General features: G+C 47.5%; 1 protein-coding gene across 4 annotated transcripts in view; it reads left to right on the forward strand.

The window, feature by feature from the left end:
* Positions 1–6,552: 6,552 nt before the first annotated feature.
* SPATS2L (spermatogenesis associated serine rich 2 like) overlaps positions 6,553–17,049 on the forward strand; it is a 146,480-nt gene continuing 135,983 nt past the window's right edge. For 2 of the 4 annotated variants that reach the window (XM_081096132.1, XM_081096134.1), the window contains exon 1: positions 6,565–6,789. The gene's annotated coding sequence lies outside the window, so the exon portion shown is untranslated. Of the gene's footprint in view, positions 6,790–6,881; positions 7,103–17,049 lie in introns of those variants that run through there. The other 2 variants (XM_081096135.1, XM_081096133.1) reach the window with 2 other exon arrangements.

The following is a 17,049-nucleotide window of genomic DNA, read 5'->3' on the forward strand; positions in this document are numbered from 1 at the left end:
CCCACAATGTGCCACACTAAACCCGATAAGGATTGCTCCAGTTTTCAGATGTGCTTGTCATTTTGTTCGCAGGGGTGAGTCTTCTATTTGGTTGTGCAATCTGGAAGACAAATGGCAGTGTGGACCAGCATCCTTTCGAAGATGAACCTTGTATCGTTGTCCGTCATCCATTCGTTCCCCTTGTCTGGACCAGGCACCGTACTAGGCATCAGAATCAAGGACACTGTCCCTGCTCACAGGGAGTACGGAAGTCTCCTCGGGGAGATAGGTGCACAATTACCTAATCATGGTGATAGGACAGGGACAGGAACGTTCAGGAATCACAGGAACAGAGGAGAGGGGTCAGGGAAGGCACCCTGGAATGCAGGTCTGATAAAAAAAATCCTGGATAGCCAGCCAGAGACCCAGGCTCGAGCCCCACTTTTATTATTATTAACTTCATCATTATGGTTGACTTGTGTCCCCTCCAAAAATATATGTTGGAGCCCTAACACCCCCGTACCTCAGAATGTGGCCTTATGTGAAGATAAGGTCAGTAAAACGAGCTCGCTAGAGTGGACCCTAATCCAATGTGGTTGGTGTCCTTATAAAAAGGAGGAATTTGGACATGAAGACAGATGCATGCAAAGGGAAGACACCGTGAAGAGATGCAGGGAGAAGCCAGCCGTCTGCAAAGCAAGGAGAAAGGCTGGGACAGACCCTCCCCTCACAGCCCTCTGGAGGAGCCAACCCTGCTGACCCCTAGGTCTCGGACGTCTAGCCCCCAGGACAGTGATACAATATATTCCCCCTGAAGCCACCCACTCAGCCTGCCATACTTCACTATGACAGGCCAAACAAACAAATACTTCATTTCACTGTCATAAGCATATTTCCCATCTCTGCTTCCACCCCAGGCAAGACCACGCCCACCTATGGGAAAACTTGGGCAAAAGCACTCAGGGCACAGCCAATGAGAAAAAAAGTGCTTGGATCTGCCTTGGACTGGTTCACATGCTATGACCCAGAGGAATCTTGAGGTTTTTTAAAATAGTGAGTTTGGGTACAGAACAAGATTCCTTTACCCTCGCTAGTGTGGTATCCAAAAGCAACACAGGAGGCCTTCATTTATAAGGTAAATAATACACACTAATATGGGGAATTTTAGAGTACAAGCTATACCCAATAGATAAAACAAAGCTCTCTGCTAAGTAACTGATCAACATGGCACTACTTAAAATAAATGGTTAATAAACACACGAGACAATGTTCTATCTCACTAGAAATCAGATTTGTGATCAACAGAAGATGTTACTACACACCAGAGAGCAGCGGAACGCACGCATCCTGAATGCACGATAGCCTATTCACCTAGAACACACACTACTGCCATTTGTCTTCCTGTTGGCACAAGGAAGGCTGAATGTACCTGGAATTATCTTCCTAGAACACACAGTGACATGTAATCTTTAAAACAAAACAAAAAAACAAACCGAACCAAAAAAACAACAACAACTTCCATTAGGTACAGATCATTTCAGGCACGAGATTCTGAGAAGGTTGTAACCTAAAACAATCGGAGGCAGTGATATTTAGTTCCTGTAGAGACGAAGCAAGTTCAGCCAAAGGACATTCGTTTGGTTTTTTTGTTTCCAACATGTTTGCCCTCAGGCCAGCAAGGTTGTCCTTTCTCTGCTCACCCCAAGCCTTCCTCTTTGCTGGAAAATGTCCAAGCAGAACCCTGGTTCCAGTTCATAACAACTCCATCCGCTGTCATTGGAACACGGAGACAGTGACTCAGTCCTTTGGATGTGTCTCAGCAAGTCTTCAGCCAGTCTTTGTTCCTCAGCCCATTCATTCCTCAGCCCCCGGCATTGGCCAGTGTCCACAACGGGCTTTTCTTTCCATCTCTCTTGACTTCTGTCCTTTTCTGTTTTGTTTTCAAATTATAACAATAAAGATGATATAAAAGGGGGAAAAGTATGCAAAGTTAAAAATGGAAGTCCCTCACCCCTAGGGTTATCCGTGTCAATGGTGTCCATTCCCACAAGACACAAAGACTTCTGCCCTCCTATCCCACCCCCTTTTAGAGCACACGCTGTATATATTATTCTCACTTGCTCTTATCCCTGAAAAATATATCATTAACACTCTTCCATGCCAACAAGTACATCTCTCTCTCACTTTTAAACAGCTGTTATTATTCCAGTGTATATTTACCAAATGTATTTAACCATTTCTCTATTCATAACTGTTGAGCTGTAGTCCAATTTTTTTTGGGGGGGTGGCTCCTACAAATAATATTACAATTGACATACATGTAAATATATTTTGGCACACTTAGTATTTCAGTTGGATAGATGACTTATAGTGGAAATGGATGGTCAGAGTATATATGCATTCTTAATATTTACAGATACTGCAAATTGCTTTCCTGAAATGTTTATCAAGTCTTACTCCAGTCAGTTCAGTGTGAAAGTTATTTTTTATGCACATTCACAAATAGTTGATATTAAAATATTTTTTCCCGATCTGATAAGTAAAAAATGCTATCTTTTTATTTACACTCTGATCATTGGTGAGGCTGAGCGTGTTTTATATGCTTATTAGCATATATTCTTTCTTTTGAGAATTACCTCTTCCTATCCTGTGTTCATTTTCTTATTTTACTGCTTCTCTCTTTTGTCATTTCTAGAAGCTATTTGTTATTTTGCATGTTAACCCCTTCCTGTCGTGTATGTATGTTGTATATATTTTCTTCCATTAAATAACATTGTTTATCATATACTTCACTGTATGGAAATGCCTTGGGTGGTGTTTGGGGGTTTTTTTTAGTCAAATATGTTTAATCTTTCCTGTTATAGTTTCTAGAGTTTTAATCATGATATTTCTAACTAGTATTAGAATGAATCTCATATTTTCTTTTAGTCTTTTATAGTTTTCTTTGTTTAGATTGTTAATCCCTCTGGATTTTTTCCCCCTGGAATATGGACTAAGATAGTGTATTAGTTATGCTTAGCTCAACAGGTTTTTTGTTTGTTTTTTTTATTAAGAAAACATTTCAATGTGGGTGTTCAACAAGAGGACACCACTGAGTTACTCAGAGACTCAGGCCCCTTCCATCCTGGGTGTCTACCCTCCTCTAGGTAAGGAGTCAAGATATTACTACACTCAGAGCACAAACCCACTACCCATTTTTTAAAATAAAGTTTTATTAGACACAACCATGTTCATTTGTCTATGTCCTTTACGGTGTCTATGACTGCTTTCCTATAAAACAGCATAGTTGAGTGGTTGATAGAGACCAATGACCCAGAAAGCCTAAAATATTTACTATATATATATAGTCCTTTAAATGAAAAGTTTGATGTCTCAGAGACCTTAATTTTCACATGGCTGATGGAGAAGAGAGATCCCATAGGAGGCTTTCCATGGGTGGGGACTGGAAGTGGAGTACAAAGCTTTCGTCTACATTTCATTGGTCAGAATTGAGTCACTTGGCATCACCTGATGACACAGGAGGCTGGGAAACGTGAATTCGTTGTGCATCGAGGGAAAAAGAGAAACAGATCTGTAGAATGATTAGCCGTTCTCCGCCACAGTGTGCCCAGCAATTCTTTCTTGCTTGCTTGCTGCCTATTTTTAATTAGAATAGGCTAGATTATGCTGCAGAAACAAACAACCCCTACATCTCAGCAGGAGAGAACAACAAAGGGTTATTTCCCCTTCATACCGCATGTCCCTAAGGGACAGCAGGGGCAGCACTGCTCATGGTTGTCATTGACCCAGTCCAGTGAGCAGCCACCGCCAGGCGCACCTTGTGGGCTGCAGTTCCCGAGGGAAAAGAGAAGGGGGTGAGCTGCACCAGGGCTTAACTTCTACCCACCTTTCGCAGGCTGAGGCAAGTCGCACACCATGCATCACGTGCTTCAAAGGAAGCAGAGCTGGAATATTCGGGAACAGCCCTAATGTACACCGCACTCACACACGGAGACCGCATTCTTCTCCCTCAGATTCCCACATAGTCACAGCACGACTCTCAACTCTCAACGGGAGATGCCACAGGCCTGAAGAGTGGTCTGGAGCCTAGCAAGTCACCTTCTGTCCCCACCGCGGATTCAGATGCCAAAATTCTAATTCAGATCCCGGCCTAAAACAGGCTTCTGAGATCTGAGCTACTCCCACTGATGTGAGCCCCGCTCAGAATGACCACACCTACAGAATCAGAAGCATGGCACAGCCTAGGGGTGGAAAGTAGAGAGTAAGGAAGGCATTTTGCTGAGATTGGGACGTCAGGGAACTAGCCTCAGATGAAGCACAATGAATAATGAACGTTGGCGACAACATGGAGGAAAGCAGCAGACTCAGATTAAAAATACCTATATGGAGACCTTGGCAGGGTAGCTCAGTTGACTAAAGTGTCCTCCTGACACGCCAAGGTTGTGAGTTCAATCCCTGGTCAGGGCACATAAAAGAATCAACCAATGAATGCATAAATAATTGGAACAACGAATCGATGTTTCTCTCTCTCCTTTGTTTCTCTCTCTAAAAAAAAATCGATCAATAAAAAAATACCTATATAGAAATATTGAAATATATAAATATTTTGTTTTCTTAAAAAGACCCTCACTTTTCTATTTAGTTTTGAAAGTAGTAAAAAGAGATTTGTGGATTATAATAATAGAGAATCACTTTGAATAGAATCATACTACCATTAAACAGATAACCTCCTGATCAAAATTTCAAGTAATGTAATTTTTCAAATAAGTGTTCAATATCTGATGCCAACAACAATACATACCCTCTCCCTCCCCCAGAAACAGACATTTTCATTTTTTCCAGAGTAAATTAAACAGAAAAAGATTTGTTTTGATTTGAAACTCACTGTCTATAAAACTTTCAAAAGTCTGATTTTTTTTTTTTTCCTGGCTAGGTCCCTTAGCTAACTCTTGAAAGCTATAATTATTTCTTTTAGTAACTTCGTAATTGTCTTTGCATGGGGTAGGCCTCCTAATAGAGAATTAGTTTTAGTCCAGTTTGTGTGACAATGGTTACTATTACATCCCCATTCTCTCTTTTTTCATCAATGGAATGCTTTAACATTTTTGCTCTCAACACACATACCAGTTATTCTTATGTATAGTACCCAGTAACTGGGAAATAGACTTCAGATGTAAAAGCCACGTGTGTGAGTTCCAGAAAACTCTTTCTTCCTTGTGGCCATGTTTCTTTCAGACTTGAGGAAGAAGCCAGTTAGATTTGGAGTCCTGGGAAGATTGTGAAGTTGTAGAAGAAAGAAATGAAAACTGAGTTCAATGTTATTTCCAAAATCCTTCTTAGGAAAGCAATAAGTTATTCTTTATTTTGGAATTCTAACTATGGAGCGAACCCAAAAAAGCTAAAATTATTTTGCCAGAGAACCTAAAAAGCGTATCAAATTTCAAGTCAAATTGTTGCAAATTACCTTTTCCACCTAAACTTAATAAGCAATAGGATGGTGTTTATCCTTTATATTTATATGTTACATTACTTCTAAAAAGCACTTTTTCCTGTCTGCAGCCCCTGCAGAGCTAGACATGTAGGTTCAAATCCTCCCTCCACCATTTACTCGCTAAATTACTTAACCTCTTCATGCCTCCGTTCTTTATCTATGGAAACGGACAAAAAAAAAAAAAAGGATTGTTTGAAGTATTAAATCAAGTTAGTACTTATAAAGCACTTACAAATGCTCGTGAAATAAATCATAAGACCCACGCACCCATCCGGTATAACAAGAACCACCAGCACCTAAGTCATGTAAGAAAATGTATTCCTTGCCTTTCAGCCTCTCTCTTCCTTATTATGGCTGTGCTTTGCCAACTGGGGCACATTATGTTAGCAGATCTGAACTTTGCCAGAAAGGTGTTTGTATTTTATTTCAAATTATGATTCCCGCACATCGGGTGATATATAGACCATTCCGCCCTACTGCTCAGGAGCCCCTCAGGGTCCGGGCGTGAGATGCATAACCAACTCTGGTCTGGTATTTGCAAGGGGCTTTGACATCCAAAGAGCCGCCGAGACGCCGTTATTGGTATTCCGGAAAAGGGAGGCAACGAAGCCATCCTTTCAATAAAAATAAACTGAACTGGAGAGCTGCCTGGGAAGAGTGCGTTCTCCAAAGTACTTCCATCATGAATAATGATTGAGAAACTGCCTCTCCGCTCCCCGCTGCTTCCTCCCAGGCAGCACCCCACGCCGATGCCCAGGTGCCAATCTGGACCTCGGTGATGGCACACGGTCAGAGCCACCACCTTCCAGAAGCCCGGCGTGCACAGGCAGCGAAAGAGGGGGGGCCGGGACGCCCCGGGCTGGCGGGGTTTCTAAGGTGGGACCCCAGCCCAGGACTTTCCCGCGCCTGGTTCTTCGGGTCCCTTCGGAACCCGCTCCCTTTGTTTACGTTTGGCGCCTGGCTCAGCACCGGAGAGCATTGCAACCTCCCCAAAGGGGCAGCATCTCGCCTCTGTCCACGGGGCGGGGGGCAGAGTTCGCGCTCCCGGGTGTGGGGGTGCCCCTCCTGCAACACGTGTCGGCGGTGACCAAATCACTAACAGAGGCGGCGGCCGGGGGAACGGCGAGCTGGCTGGTGCGGGGCAAGCAAGCAAAGTGTGGCAGCGATTCTTCTGGAAAGTGGGTGGGAGAGGAGCTGGGAGGGCGCGGGAGGGAAGGGATCGGTGTCAGAACGTGCGTGCGAGCGGATGCAAAACCGAGAGGCGTGAGCGGCGCCGGGTGCGAGCGGAGCGGGGGGCGCCGCGGGGGAGTGCGCGCCGGGTGAGTGACACGGGCGGGCGGGCCGGGGCCGGGGGCGGGGGCGCCGGCGGGGGGCGGGAGAGCCGGGCGCGGCGGGCCGGCCGAGTGGTGTCAGCGGAGGCATCCGCCGGGGCCGAGCAGGCTGCGCCCTCCGCCGCGAGCGCCGGCAGCTGGGCGAGCTCGGGACGGCGCGCGGCCCAGCCAGCGGCTCCCTCCCCGCGCCCGCCCTCCTCCCGCGCCGCCGGGGCCGCCACCTCCGCGGAGCCTCCCCCGCGACCGCGCCCCCGATCCCGGTCCCCGGTCCGGGACGGAGTGCCCGGCGATCGGCAGAGAGGTAAGCGCGGGGCGCCTGGCCACCGCCTCCGGGATTCCCTCCCCACCCGCCGGGCCCGGGCCCGGATGCGGGACGGAGGACGGGCGCGGCGGGGCCTGCGCGGCGGGACGGGGGCTCGGTCCGGGTCGCACCTTCGGCAGCCCGAGCCGCCCGGCCCCCGCCGCCTCCCGGGCGCTGGGTGTGGCCCTGCTCGGCGCCGACGCCGGCGGGCGGCGCGGACCGGACGCGGAGGTCGCCGTCCTTCCTTTCTCCCGCCCCGCACGGCGCGATCGAGCGGGCGGGCGGGCGGGGAGAGGAGCCGGGCGCCCTGCACCCCTGCGCGCCCTGGGAGAGCTGGTGGCCGCCGCGCTCCGACGTGGACCCGCCCGCCCCGGATCTGAATCGGCCGCGGTCCCCGCGCTGCCCTCCCCGCGCGAGCGCCCCCTGCCACTGGCCGAGCGGAGCGCCACCCACCCCGGCCCCGCTCGCTGCCAGCCAGGAGCTGCCCGCCCCGGCGGACCACCCTGCCCGCGACCGCGGCCCCACGCCCCTGGGCACCGGTGGGAGCGGGATGCGGCGGCCCCCGTGCCCGCGGACTCGCCGCGATTTCAGACGGAGGGGGGGCGGGGGTCGGAGGGGACGCCGAGCGCCGGCCGCGGGACGAAGCGGTGGTGCCGCGGTGTCCGGGCGGGTGGACCGGAGTCCGCAGGCGGCGGCCGAGCGCGGGACTGTGCAGAGGACGCAGCCCCGGGACAGCGGCCGTTTCCCGGGGCAGGAGGGTCCGTCCGGCTCTCCGCACCCTCCCGCCCGCTCGCACTCCGCTCGGTGTTCGTCTCACTGCCCCCGCAGGAGCGGACGGGCCGAGCCTGGACCGGGATGCCACCGAAGCCTCGCATCTTCCCGAGCGGAGGTCCCTGTTCTGGGGGGTTGGTGTGTGTGTGTTCGTGAACTTCCTAAGCTTTCAGCTCCCAGCATTCCTGATGTCCGTGGCTGCGAGGGCTCGGAGACCTGACCCTGTCCTGATTCTTTATGTGCAGTATTTCCTTTGAGGAGATGACAGAGTCTGTGGCTTGAGAACTGGTGAACTTCAAACACAGCCCATCTCCACATAAAATGTGGTGGAACCGCTCCGCTTGCTTACTGACAATGTTAAAAAGTGTATTCGAAACTTTTACTCGTCCCTTCGCAAGTAAGAAAAAAATAACGGCTCTGAAATTGTGGAACCAATGCCGAGGGAGAGGCTGGGTGCCACTGTTTGAAAGAGGAAGGTCAGCGTTTTAGTTCGTCTTACAGGAATGATTCATTGCCGTTCTGATGGATTATGTTTTCTAGAGAGAAAGCTGATGGCAATATGGCAGGAGGGGGGGAAAAAAGGATAGGAAGTCAGAAATTGCTTCATTAAGAAAAAAAAAAGAATAAGTAACAAATTCGGTTATTTTGAAAGATGCACTGAAAATAAAGACGGAAGTTGCTTTTCGGGTAACGTATGTCATTGGCCTTAGACAATTGTATTACTTCACCAGAGAGCAGTGTGTTGTGTGGGTGGGGGTAGTTTTATCAAGTGACTGCAGTGTTTAAAAATACCTGGGTCTGAACATATTTGTTGGATCTTTAACTGGGGGGAAAAATCAACTTTGGGAATGATTTTCTGTTTGGATAAGGCATTCATTGCCGCAGTCTCTAATTAGGGTTTTGGATTAAACTCAAGCTTTGTTAAAACCTATTTTATGGAGCAGCAGAACAGAAAGCATGTAAAATTCTGTATCTTTGTGGCTTTAAACACACACACACACACACACACACACACACACACACACACAACTAGACTAGCCCCAAAGATAATTTGCATAAAACATGCAATCACTTGAATGCAGAGATTATTTAAGCGGATAGTAAAAACTCAACATCTGGGAAAGGAGTATATTAATTGGCAATTTTCTTTCTTTCTGTAATCCTTGCCTCTGAAAATATTAAATGATTTTCTAGGAATCAGCTTCGTTTCATATACTTACTTGGACAGGCAGGGGGATCAAGACTCCTTTTGTATTCATTTTGTTTACGAGAGGCCCCCTATAGAAGTCCTGTAATCGGTTCTGTGTGCCCATTGATTTTCAGGTGGCCCTTGTGGGTACAGTATCCCTGGGCTCGGGAGCTGCTTTGCCATCTCTGTAATGATCAGGGAAGGAAAATGCTTGGGCCACATCACTGCAGTCTTTGAAGCACTGCCACTCACAAGCAGCTCATAGGTCACTTTTGCTGTGCAAATAGGAATACTTCTCCGTCAGAAGTTAATCTTGAGATATGGCTCATTTGGGGTCCTAAGTGTTATCAGTATCTCAGTTTCTGATCATAGAATTGTGCTGTGATTAGCCATGAATATTCATTGATGGCTTTTGTGTTGAAGGCGCGCGCGCGGAGGTGGCCTTCATTCTACTACCTTTGCACAGTTCTAATCAGCATCTTAGGAGGTGAGCTGGGGCAGGAACTTCTGGTTTTGTTTGATAAAATGGGAGACTCTGAGATTGCTCAGGATAAGATCTGAGCTATCACCACCTGTCTCGCCGAATAAGAATGGGGTGGGTTCTGTGTGCATTAAACAGATTCTGCCTGCTCACTGTTCCATAGTACTTCTTTCCTGGTCATCTTCTGTAGACCTGTTACTATTATTTGACTGTGACAACTGCATCATAAGACTGCTGTAATTTTTGTACGCAGAACAGTTGCTTTTATAAACATGACACAGGACCTGAGGGCAGAAATATAATGTGACAGAGTGATGGAGTCTGTTTATTGATCTCTACATGATTGTGCATAATTCAACTAATCAATTCATGCCATCACTGTTCTGCCTTGCCGTGTAATCACACAATTAAAATAAGATTTTCATGATACAAACAGTTAATGACCCAGTACACATAATGATAGAAGAAAAACAAACCTTTCTTTCTCTTCCCTTTTTGGAAGTAGTCTGCTGTGAAGGTGTTAGTTCCTTGACACATCAAAATGGCTATTTTGGAGTTGCGATGCTTGTTATGTAAATAGGCCATATGTTGAATTGCCACAGAACTTAATGCGTTCAGTGTTGTGGCACTGGACAGGATCCACTAAGTACCACATCTAAGAAAAATAATCTATTTCTCTCTCTTTATGTCATTCCCATTACCTTTGTTTAATAGTGTCTATACTAATAGAAGCCTTGGGGCAATCAGGCCAGCAGGGAAAAGGCAGTTGGGGGTGATCAGGCCAGCAGGGAAGCAGATAGGCATCAATCAGGCTGGCAGGGGAGTAGTTAGGGGGCGATCAGGCTGGCAGGCAGAAGGGGTTAGGGGCAATCAGGCAGGCAGGCAGGCAGGCAAGCGGTTAGGAGCCAGCGGTCCCAGATTGTGAGAGTGATGTCCGACTGCCGGTTCAGGGATCAGGCCTAAACTGGCAGTCGGACATCCCCTGAGGGGTCCCAGATTGGAGAGGGTGCAGGCCGGGCTGAGGGATACACACCTCCTGCACAAATTTCATGCACCAGGCCACTAGTTTCTAATAAGAAATTCTTAATTGTGATGGTGTCATCTGCCTTTGCATCATACAAATCTTTGGTGCTGACACAACTACTATCCGTATTCATGTATGCGCCCATTTAACAGACTTTTCCTAAGTGGATGTCCTGCTGTCAGGCTAAAAGGCCTCCTGCCTGATAACAAACTGTTCATGTTCTTTGCTAAACCTTTTCCTTGCACAGCGAAAAGACTTTCCTTTTCTTGATAGTCTTAGCATTCTCCTCATCACCCAGACTTGAGACCTAGGAACCACCCTGACTCCACTCTCTGGTTCCCTCAGTAAAACTCTGCATCAGGCCCTGTTAACTCTTCCTTTGTAACACTTCCATGGAGCCAGCCCCATCTGTCCTCTCTATTCTCACTTTCCCCGGAGAGCCAGGCCCTCAGCATCGCTGTGCTCTCCGGTGACTGAGTCTGCCCCCTTCTGCACACTTCCGTCATGTCACATGGACCTCTCTGAAACTCTTCTCCAAGAATTGCCTCACAGGAAGGCTGTGTTGAAGTCAGGTTTATCTGATTCTAAAGTGCTCTTTCTAGAGTTAAAATCTTTCCATGCCCTGCCCCCCAAGTTGCCTTTGACATAAAGTCTAATCCCGCAACCTGTTTCAGTGTGCCTCATGGTCTTGCCCAAATTTAACTTACTTCGCTCCAACATGAACCTTTACGCCTACTAACTGGATATCACTGGCCTTCAAAGGTGACTTTGTACCCTTTTGTTCATGATCTACATTTTGTTTTTGTTTTTGTTTTTGTTTTGTTTATTGATTTGAGAGAGAGGAGGGAGGGAGGGAAAGAGAGAGAGAGAGAGAGAGAGAGAGAGAGAGAGAGAGAGACTAGTTGTCCCACTTATTTATGCATTCATTGGTTGATTCTTGTATGTGCCCTGACTGGAGCTGGAACTCAAAACCATGGTGCACTGGGATGATGCTCTAACCAACTGATCTATCTGGTACAGTCCACGATTTACCTTTTAGAATGTCTTTCGTTTTTCCTCTGACCTAACCACAGTCTTTAAGTTCAAGTCCACCTGTCCATGTTACCCTCATCTGTTTCTTTCTCTTCTGCCCTTTTGTCTGCATCATGCCTTTAGACCAGTGGTTCTCAACCTTCTGGCCCTTTAAATACAGTTCCTCATGTTGTGATCCAACCATAAAATTATTTTTGTTGCTACTTCATAACTGTAATGTTGCTACTGTTATGAGTCGTCATGTAAATATCTGATATGCAGGATGGTCTTAGGCGACCCCTGCGAAAGGGTCGTTCGACCGCCAAAGGGGTCGCGACCCACAGGTTGAGAACCGCTGCTTTAGCCCATCAGGCCCTCTCTTATACTATTGTGTTCGTGATTTTTTCTTTCCTAACTAGATTGCAAGTTCCTTGAGGGCACTGTTGTACCATGTGCGCTATCCTTGAATCGTTTACAGGCCCTTGGGTATAGCAGGCACTGGACAACCCGAAGGGGATTTTTTTTTTTAATGGTGGGATTTAATATTGTGTACCGCTCCCAATTGTGTCCCCAGAGCCTAGGCTGCAGCTTGACACCTAGTCCTGACCTTCATAAATATTTGTCACCATAGAAATTAATGTTGACATTGGGTCACAGGGACAGACAGGCATTTGAAGGAGGCATTTGTCAAGGAGTTTTTCCCGTTTTTCTTCAGTGGTTCTAATCAGCCTCCTTACTCGCCAGCTGTGAGGATTCGGAGGCCTGGCATTTTCCAGAGTGGAGATAATGATGGAGGCTGGCATATGAGTTCGAATTAAGGAGGTTATCATTATTTTAAGGTGAGTGATGGGCCCCATTAGTGAGCAAAAATAAAGGCATGCAGGCGGTGCCAGTATTTTATACATAACACAATTTAGACTAGAGTTATCAATTGTATTAAAGTTCCGCTAATCGGCCCTAAAATCCTAGACTTTATCACTGCGTTGCCCAATCTTTTCATTTAAAAGCTGCCTTGTAATGTTAAAAATAAATTTATCTGGGGGATCCATCTGGGGATGAAAGTTGAGGTAGGGAAGAGATGCCACACCCCTGCTGTTGTGTTGAGGACAAAACCCAAATCTTTAAAATTTTAATAAGACTCACGTAGTACATGGCACTGTTTCTGCCAGGAAGGAGTTCATAGTCAAGAAGGAGAAATAACATGTATCCCAGAAACAAGGGTCTAAGAGAGCTCCAAGGGAAAAGTTCCTCCTCCTGGTGGGGGGCAGGGGCGTGCGGCAGGGACCTGCGAAAGTGTCATCATTGTTTGAGCTGATTATTAAAGGGATTGGGGTAAGAAGTCATAGCTGTTATTGGAAATACAGGGGCATGGGAATGGGGGAGGGCGGGGGCAGTGCCGGGCAGGCATTGCAGGGTTTTTAACTCTACCCTGGGTCGTACGTATGCCAGGGCTCTCCTGGGCATTGGTGGTCTGCGAGGTTCGATAATGAAACTTGAAGGATATAGTGACACCTGCAATAATTACTTCCGGTGCCAAGTGCTGAACTGACCGTGACATAAAGCGCAAAATAAGTCTTGTAAGCAATGTAAGCAGTGCATTCCTGGGTAGCATCCAACTTGCTTAGAATGCTCAGAAAGGCCTCCTGCATTATGGAAACACCACTGAAGGCTGAACTCTCCAGGTGATGTAAAGAGGGAATGTCTGCCTGATTGTGCTCCCAAGTGGACAGCCATATAGACACTGCCCAGTGCACCTAGCAGAGCTCAGTAAATGGGCAAATATAGTGTTATATATAGAACCCTAGTGTGAGTCGGTAGAACTACCCCCATGGATTATGAAACTAGGACCAATGGGTATGTTTCAGAGAGACAGATTTGGGGTCAGTGGAAGGGAATTATTCCTGTGATGGACTGCACTATCTCATTAGATCAGGGGTCCTCAAACTTTTTAAACAGGGGGTCAGTTCACTGTCCCTCAGACCGTTGGAGGGCCGGACTATAGTTTAAAAAAAAACTATGAACACTGCACATATCTTATTTTGAAGTAAAAAAACAAACAAAACGGGAACAAATACAATATTTGTATTGGCATGTGGTCCGCGGGCCATAGTTTGAGGACCCCTGCATTAGATGGCAAGCCCGCCATGACTGAGTGCATTCAAGCATAGGCTATACCACAGGCAGGGTCTCCTTTAAATACATGCATGATCTCCTTTCTTCCTCAAAGTAGTGCTTTGAAGTGCTTATGCTGATTACTCCTGGCTCACTGAAGAGCAATACTGAAGCCTAGGAGGTTGAGGAAGTTGTAGAGCGGGTGCCAAGCCCAGGCAGCCTGAGGGCAGGGACTGAGTAGGCACTTGATGAAGAAAGGATGCAAACATCGAATGGAATGGCCCCGGTAGGATTTTCAAGGGCCCTTCCTAACAGGATTGATTCTGAAGTTCTCCTTATGGATCCAGGTGCTAACTGTTGCAAAGCCCGCATTCATTATCAGCACACCCAGTTCCTGCAAATCAGAACACAGTGGCTACAATTATCATCATCATCATGATAGTTCACACTTATTGGTCATCTCCTTTAAACCTCACATGATCTTGCAAGGTAGGGATTATGTATCCTTTTAAGAAGAGGACACAAGCTCAGGGAAGTCACGTGGCTTGGTCGAATCAGCAGAGCTGAGAAGTGGCAGATGAACCTGTTTGGTGTCTGACCCCCACCCCCAGCTTTCTTCTTACCCTACCCTGTGAGGTAATGCATGGTGACACTGAGAATATTTACCCATCAGTTCAGCACTGGACACCAACCAATCAGAGAAGCCACTTGCTATAAACAACCACGGTGGCTCTCCAGGGTGATGACTGTCACCTGAGGTGACGTTTAGGTGAAGTCAGTCCAAAGGTGTGTGAAAGGCTTGGTAATATTCCAAGAACTATTAAAGAAAAAGCATACCTTCATGTGTAATTATATTTCATCTATATTTCTACACAAGGAAAATTTTGCAATGTTAATGTTATATCTTAGAAATGACCAGATCTTCCCCACTCCTTTTCTTTCCTGTACCTTTTCCAACCTGGGGCTCATCTCTCTGGACGCCATCCCCTCTTGCTTCCTCAGGGATCTGGCTTCTTTATCTTCCTTGTCTTCAGGGTCTCAACCAACCCTTTCTCTCAGTGCATGAGCATGTGTAAGTCCTCATTTTTCTCAAAACAGAAGACAAGACAGACAAGATCCCCTGGGCTCCTTCTCTGTCTGCATGGTTATTATGTTCCATCCCATTCCTGGCCTCAGAAGGCAGCTCCTTGAAAGATAAGTCCTCATGCAATACCGGCTCCTCCCACCTACTCATTCTCTCCAACCCTCCACAATCCTGCCCTTTCATAATGGCCACCTCTGTCCTTCAAACCGCCAGATCTGTCGTCCAGGATTCTCCTCTAACTCTGGACCTGTGCTGGTGTTAATGACCTCTCTCTGCCCCTTGGAACTTTGCCCATCTGTTTTCTGAGACATTCTTCTCTCTTTGTTTTTCCCTGTTGCCCAGTGTTCTGTATTAGTTCTCTGTGGGTTCCTTTCCTCCTCCCAATCCGTAGCATCCTCTAGAGCAGTGATGGCGAACCTATGAACTCATTTATTTTGGTTGATTTTTCTTTGTTAAATGGCATTTAAATATATAAAATAAATATCAAAAATATGTCTTTGTTTTACTATGGTTGCAAATATCAAAAAATTTCTATATGTGGCATGGCACCAGAGTTAAGTTAGGGTTTTTCAAAATGCTGACACGCCCCTTCAGCCCCCTGCTCGCTCTCCACATTTACCTTGGGGCAACTCACCTGTTTCCTTCTGCTACCACCTATATGCCATTGATTCCTTAATCAACCTTGAACTCTTCTGACCTCTGCTCCAGGTTCAAAACTCCACCTCCACAAGCAGCATATTTTTTGTGTTCTCTTAATCAGTGAAACCTACTTCACCAAGTTTAAAATCTGGGAGTTGCTGTAGATTCCTTGTGCTTCCTCAATCCCTATGTTTTACTGATCACCAAACCCTGTGGACGCTATCTTTTCTAACTGTCTTGCACCTGCCCTCACCTCTCTAGAGCATGGCCACCATCACTGCTGTGGCTCATGCCCTCGTCACTCCTCTGGCGGATCACTGCAGTCGCCTGGGAGCTGGTCTCTCTGCCTTCTGCCTGGCCTGCCTCCACTCCACTCCCCACACGGCTGCCTTTCTAAAAGGCAAATGTAATCACGACTCTGCTGCTGGAAACCCTCCGGCAGAGTCAGTGCTGCTCCGGGATAACATCAGAGCTCTCTAGCCTGGAACAAAAGCTCCTTGTGAGCTGGGCTCTCCCTCCAGGTGTGTATTACAGTCTCCTCTAATTCCGGGTCCCCACTGCCGGCCCCTGCCTGTATCATCCCCACTACAGAGCAGGAGTCGTTCCAGGGGAGAAATGAGAGGAGGGGTGGGAGCATGGGACTGACCAGTACCACAGCCACCAGCTGGATCTGGCGAGTGAGCCCTTGAAGTACGTCTAGTCCAAATCGAGATAGGCTGCAAACGTCCGATGCGCCATGGGGTCAAAGATGTCATAGGAAAAAGAGAATGTAACATCTCACTAACAAATTTTAATAGAGATTAAAGGTTGAAACAGATCTTGGATAGAGTTAAATAAAATGCATATCAGAATTAATTTCACATGTTTCTTTGACCTTTTTAACGTGACTGCTAGGATATTGTAAATTACCTGTGTGGCTCACATTCAAGTCCCACTGGACAGCATCGTTATAGGACATCTCCTCATTCCCAGGAGAGGCTTCCTGCGAGAGCCAGCCCAGGAGCTCTCTGAGTGATGAAGTCAGCCCTACAGGCATAGAGAGGCAGCAGTCACCCCGTCTCTTCAATCCAGAGCTACAAAGTGCTTCAGAGCAGATTCAGAATCGGAGAGACGGATTGTGCAAGCGCCAGGCAGGAGAATTACAGGCAGTGCTCACAGTGCTGAAGTCGCGATGAAAGCACAGCTGTCTCCCAGCCACCGTCAGGAGTGGGAAGCAGGGATCCTCGTGTGCTAGAGGGAGCATTTGAGACAGACAGGAGGACCAGGGAAGGACAAGTGGAGTCACAGCCCATGGGAGCTTCCTAACCAGGAGGCACCAGGCGGGATGCTGAGAGCCACACCCGTGTCTCTGAGCCCTCCAGCCGGCCATTGACCCTCCCCAGTGGCTAAGTCCCGGCTCCCCCACTGTCTAGCTGTAGGATCCTGAGCAAGCCAATGAATCGATGGGTCTTGAGCCTCAATAATATGCACATCCCATGGCCACTGTGTGTCAAACAAAACGCATGCCCAACAACTGGTCCGTGCCCTGCAGAAGCGCGGCATGCCTCCAGATCTTGAGGACAGCGATCTGGCAGCCGTGAGCCCCCGAGGCTTTGAGGACAGGCTTATGGGCCGTCAGAAAGGCCCGGAAGATACG

The sequence above is a fragment of the Myotis nattereri genome (assembly GCF_964212035.1).
Source record: "Myotis nattereri genome assembly, chromosome: 7".
Taxonomy (NCBI): Eukaryota; Metazoa; Chordata; class Mammalia; order Chiroptera; family Vespertilionidae; genus Myotis; species Myotis nattereri.